This window comes from Mytilus californianus, unplaced genomic scaffold (assembly GCF_021869535.1).
Source record: "Mytilus californianus isolate M0D057914Y unplaced genomic scaffold, xbMytCali1.0.p SCAF_7, whole genome shotgun sequence".
In the NCBI taxonomy this organism is placed as follows: domain Eukaryota; kingdom Metazoa; phylum Mollusca; class Bivalvia; order Mytilida; family Mytilidae; genus Mytilus; species Mytilus californianus.
Window position 1 is genome coordinate 72,788,668 of NW_026262723.1, and position 6,109 is coordinate 72,794,776.

At 32.9% G+C, this 6,109-nt stretch overlaps 1 long non-coding RNA gene across 1 annotated transcript; it reads left to right on the plus strand.

Annotated features, from left to right (window-relative positions):
• Positions 1–2,158: 2,158 nt before the first annotated feature.
• LOC127708056 (uncharacterized) lies at positions 2,159–3,975 on the plus strand. The gene is made up of 2 exons (XR_007985140.1): positions 2,159–2,266; positions 3,403–3,975. It is a non-coding gene; the product is annotated as an uncharacterized LOC127708056 (long non-coding RNA).
• The last annotated feature ends 2,134 nt before the right edge of the window (positions 3,976–6,109 follow it).

Consider the following 6,109-nt stretch of genomic DNA (forward strand, 5'->3'; position numbering starts at 1 on the left):
ACGAATAGTATAAACTCATCATAGATACCTTAAACATAATTTTAGGCTTGTGTAATATAATAGTAAAAAAATATAAATCATAAAATCGTTGTGTTTTATTTCATTTTTAATTGTTTTATTTTATCATTCGGTATATTAGTTTTTTTCATGTTGATTATCACCTTTCAAAATTATATTTTGAAGAATTTTCTTAAAGTAGTAGGTGCAATGATGGCTTAGTTTAAACTTATTTTCGTTGCAATAATAGCAAAGGGGATTGGACGATATGTTTGATAAAATAAGAAACAACCCTCTCCAGATACAAATATATTCACAAACATTTGATAGTGACAACTAAATAATGTATCGTTCGCCTCTCTTTTAAGGCAATACTAGCTTTTTTGTTTCCGTCTTTGACAGCGAGATTTGATCTTTCACTGAAAACCTTCAGTTGCAATTGAGATAAACATTCTATTAACACATGTATTTAAAGTATGAATAGTTATGAAAGATTATTTTTTATCCATAATTTTTTCGGTAAGATCACCGTTAATGTAAAATAACGGACAGCCAAAACTTACCTGTATGTGTCCTAATCACTCGAGATCTGTGCAATTCTGACTTGGGTAGCCGACAGCGCGGCAATGCTGGCGTTGTTCAGCTGTACAACAGGTTTTTTCCGTCGTCTCATTTTTTTAATTCATCCGTTTTCCCATTTGTTATACTTCATGTGTATGCGACACGCTTTCACCATTTGCGTCAACAGAATTGCAACTATATATTCGTTGTCAAATGTAAGTCTTTCCTCATATATTAATTAAATTTATGTTTTCTTGCCTCAGAGAGAATATGTATCATTCACTTATTGTGCAAAATGTCCGGCTAATGCCAATAAAAGTTTTAAAAACTAAATTGCTACACATGAAAATCGGCGACTTAGTCATTCTTTATAAATGTCTGCTTACAATAGATTAAATACATTCATTGTAGAAAACCTTGCGTCTTCGATCAGAGATGACACAAGGAACAACGACGAGCAAAATGGAACAGGCAAGTCATAAGGGAAGTGTTTTCTAAAATGTTTTATGTTCTTTTTTAAAAAGCTTGGGAGTATGCTTGTAATTGTTGCACTGGAGATTTTGATTGTTCATAAAGAAATTTTGATTTCTATGAAGAAAAAAACCCTTAGGCTAGTAAAAGACGTTACTATGCGACAAGATTCATCGTATGTTTTGAATAATATTTTGTCAGAATAACACGTTTGTTATGATTTATGAATTAGTTGAAAACACGTATGATAACCCAATAACGTGTTCACGACACGTGTTTAGGAAATAGTTTGGAAAGCCAAAACGTAAACAGATTAAAAGGGTTTAAACAAAAACGGTAAACAACAGCTAACTCCATCAATTGTCAACTTTGCAAGACGGAGTTGCAACCCAAAAGTAATGACGTTATTTATAAACCGGAAAGAAGTAAGGCCAACTTCCCCAGTCATGATTTAAAATTGATCCACACTCGGGGTTCAAAATCATAAGTCGTTGAAACCTACTGTAATTTATGTAATGTTCTTTTAAAAGTCACCAGCTTTACATACTTCTATCAAATAAAAATGTTATTCAGCTTAACATATTGCATTTTAAGACACTACTCTGTAAGATGTGCACGTTTTACAAGATGTAGCGAAAACATCTTTAACCAAAATAAATTAATTTGTATCTAAAAGACAATATATATATATAATTACTTCAAAAAATGATCAAACTGCAAGTTTTTGCCATCCTTAGGCAATCATATTTTGGGCCGCTTTAAAATACGACAAAATGGTATTAAATCATCAAAATATATTATATGAATCTATAACATTCAGAGTTTAAGTAAAGAGTAATGGCCTTTATGAGAAAATGGCCCTATTGTGAAATAAACTTAGGGTAAACTGGCCCTACCTCTTTACAAACAAATTGTATCCGAATTCAAATAATAGAAAGGTTTTGAGAGTTTTGTAGACTGACAGTAAATAGTTTTTGAAAATATTAACAGGTATACATATATTTAAATAGTCTTTTTACGGTAAAATGGTTGCTTCCAGTAAATAGTTTTGAAACTATTAACCGGACGGTAAATAGTCATTTTCAGACAATTTCGTAAAAACAGTAAATTTATTCGTCTATGATTTTATAAAACACATACCTACTGATGTATAATAATATATTTTAGTGATAATTATTGGCGCCATAGGAGGAGTATTAACCATCGTAATAGTAGCTTTATTGTTGTTGGCATTGAGGTAATTATATACAATGCTGATTTTGAATAATTAGAACACAAATACCTTCTTTTTGTAAATTTGAATCTTTTAAGACCTATACAATGTATACGTTTTATGCTATCGATGTATACACGCTCAAAATGTTTGCTTGTTTTAAAAAATACAGCGAAGAGCTGCTCGTTGTTTCGTCAATAATTTGAATAACTGTTTTCATGTCTTATAAAAATCTTGATTTGTTTTACTTTTGACATTCCAAATCAATTAAATAAACATCGTATGGTTATGATTAAGACTATGACCGATGAGAACTGGCCATTTGGTTTTTGTATGTCTATCATAGACGGGAATTATAATGGTATGCCGTTATCCATCTACCCGTCCGTTCACACATTGTGAAATTACTAGAGTATACTTTGGTCAAATTTCATGAAACTTTTATGATATATTTAAATTGGCGAAAATTTAAATATACATACGAAAGACATAATTAACACTACCTATCGCAGCTGGTTTTTTCTTCGGTTTTGTTGATTATTTTTAACTTTTTATTTTGAAATTAATCAGTAAATCTTATCAGGTTAATAATTACTTTATTGAACAAGCCATACATGATCTGTGTTGAGTTGATAAAGTTATGCCGCAGTTCCTTTACCTAAGCTTGATTTCTGGCATTAAATATACTATTCATCCCATAACACCAAGCCGGTTTTTTTTTTTTGGATTGCTTACTTTAACAATTCATGCATGCCAAGCAGGGCTTTGATAAGGGGGGGGGGGGTCGTAACTTTTGTCTTAATCCTTTGAACAAATCCGTATTAATATTTTTTAACACCGTATTTGCCATTTATCCCACGCTAGAAACTATGTCAGTATTGTACAAAATTCGAAGTGTTTGTCGTTATATATATCTGAGTTTGATGTCCAATAAGGAATTTTGTAGTTTCTGCTAGTAGATGCTTTCATAACTTATCCCCGGGGTCGATTATGCGTTTTACATATAGTATGGATACCTGTCTATCACTCTCATGGCCTCTAAATGTCTATTAATGGTGCGTTTTCACTGTGTTGTATGTTTGATTATAATGTATACTCTATAAGTGTATCTCAAATAAAAAAATGTATGACAAAATGTAAATAATGCACATCTGTTACAGAAAGAGGATACAACATAAAGCTGCGGAACAACCTCCTCTTGACAAGTTATCTAACTCGGGAAGGTCATTTTCTGAAGGGAATGATGATAATCATGTTTATGCTAATGAGAAATCCCCTCAACAAACTATGGGCTTGGCTAATGCAGAAAACGTAATTTACTTGAATTATAAGGAAAACTCTGTAGTATTCAGTAGACCAACTGACCAATCATCTAACACAAATCTAAAAGGAATTCAAAATCAGCAAGATAACATTAAACCTTCACAACTACAGAGTAATCATGACACAAGTGTTTATTGCAACTACACTTCAAATATAGCTGGAAGCAATCATACATCAGGCGGAGAAATAACTAACAATGATGCAGCTCAAACAGAAGTTGAGTATGAATATACAGACAGAGTCATGCGGAAGAACGACAATGTGTATAATGAGACAAAAGATGGTGTGTATGATGTAGGTAGTCATGTCAGAGTAGAAAAAAGAAATGAAGATACCTATGATCATTTTTTCGGAAATACTACAGAGGATGATTATGATATTTCCCGTATTAAAAAGACACATTAATACTAGACTATTTATTCTAATGACCTTTGTGATTACAATGATATACAGAAAACAATAGTAACGAAGTAACACTCTGTCACAGCTATGTTGAAACAGGAGGCTTTCATAGAAACATCTAAACATTAACCGGATTGTCTTTTAAGAAATGATTTATAGAAAAGTATTAATTTAAAGAAATAACGTGCCCTTTTTACATTTAAGTAGAATAAATTGACTTCCTGTCTTAAACATAATGTTAATTTTAAAAGAGGCATTTCTTCCTGAATCGTCTGCGTTTTTAACTGTTTGACAGTCAAATCTTGTTTAAACAGGTGAATTCCATTTATACTGTAATGATACATGTTCGTTTGGTGAGCTTTCGTACTTTGGTGGTATGTTACGCCGCTGTATACATGTAATACCTGAAGTACATGTATCTTGCACTTTTTCGACTCCATCTCCTTCATTGTTTAGTTTAAACAAATCACCATCAATGGAAAGTTTGTATCTAACCAGGAGGACTCTCCTTTTATCCCCCTTTACTTTGGAGACGTTTTAGTACAATTTCTTTGTCCTTATAAATTGATACATATTTTGCTACCTCTTTTCCCGAATCGGTGAATTGACACGAAGTTTACTTTTTTTGTCAATATCTAAAAATTAAAATCACAAAAATACTGAACTCCGAGGAAAATTCAATCGGAAAGTCCCTAATCACATGGCAAAATCAAATGACAAAACACATCAAACGAATGGACAACAACTGTCATATTCCTGACTTGGTACAGGCATTTTCAAATGTAGAAAATGGTGGATTGAACCTGGTTTTATAGCGCTAAACCTCTCACTTGAACGACAGTCGCATCAAATTTAATAATATTGATAATGATGCGTGAACAAAACAAACAGACACAATAACTTATCTTAATTGAATTAAATGTATCGTGTTATCTTCCGGGAGAAATTGAATGCCAGTAAAGATGAGGTTTCCATTGAGCTCCACTTTTACTACAGTCGTCATGGTGCAATAATGCAGTTTCCAATGCAGAAATCAAACTGGTTATCCTATGGATTAGCATAAGCAGGTCATCGCAAGTCACCACAAGAAAGATAGAAATGCTCAAATAAAAGTTACAAAACCATCTTTAACTCGACGTTTCTATAACATACGGGATCTTTGAACTACGTGTGTTCATTTTTTTAAAAAGTTCAGAGATTGTGTTCTTAAAAAAGGATAACTTTTCAGTTCAGATGTAAATTTCAACAATTGGTACATTTTATAGTTACTTAGTATAAAGCGACTAATTCCTTGATAGAGGGTTGCTTCCCTGAAGGAAGCTATCGAACCATGGGTTTCTAATGGTAAAATTGAAGTAATTCCTTTGAAAGTTGTACGAACGCCATCATGATTTGGTAGGTGACAGATTTTGAATTTCTGTATCAAAGATGTCCACTTGTCGTAGTCACAGCCCAGTCCTCTTTTCCTCGATTGTAACAACACAGAATTCGTTTTATCATCGATTTTGTTCGTACTTTAAGTAACACGATGGGTGTCACTAATAGAGCATAAACTACTTGCCCTTCTGGAACGCAAAAGTTCAACCCAAGTGTTTAATTTTGTAGGATTCGTATTGGCCAATCTTTTATTTTCTGTGCAATGTTTTGCTGTTTGTCTTTTCGTCATTTTTCTTCTGGTCATGGTTTTTTATTCGTTTTTTGCTCACCTGGATCAAGTGAGCTTTTCTCACCTGGGCCAAGAGAGCTTTTCTCATCACTAAGTGTCCGTCGTCCGTCGTCGTCCGTTAACGTTTACAAACCTCCTCTGAAACTACTGGACCAAATTTAACCAAACTTGGCCACAATCATCACTGCGGTATCTTGTTTGAAAAATATATCCGATGACCCGGTCGCCAACCAATATGGCCGACATGGCTAAAAATAGAACATAAGGGGTAAAATGAAAGTTTTGTCTATTTTTTGGAAAACAGCAGTATAAGTAAAGAAAATCCGACAGAGCAGAAATGTTTAGAATTTTGAGATCTATCCACTGTCAATTTACATCAAAACTGTCAGACCACACTTTCTTTGAGAGTAATTGTAATTGTAATAACGAATTTTACCCATTGTTGTCATTTTGAAGAGAGAAACTTTGAAAAGCAA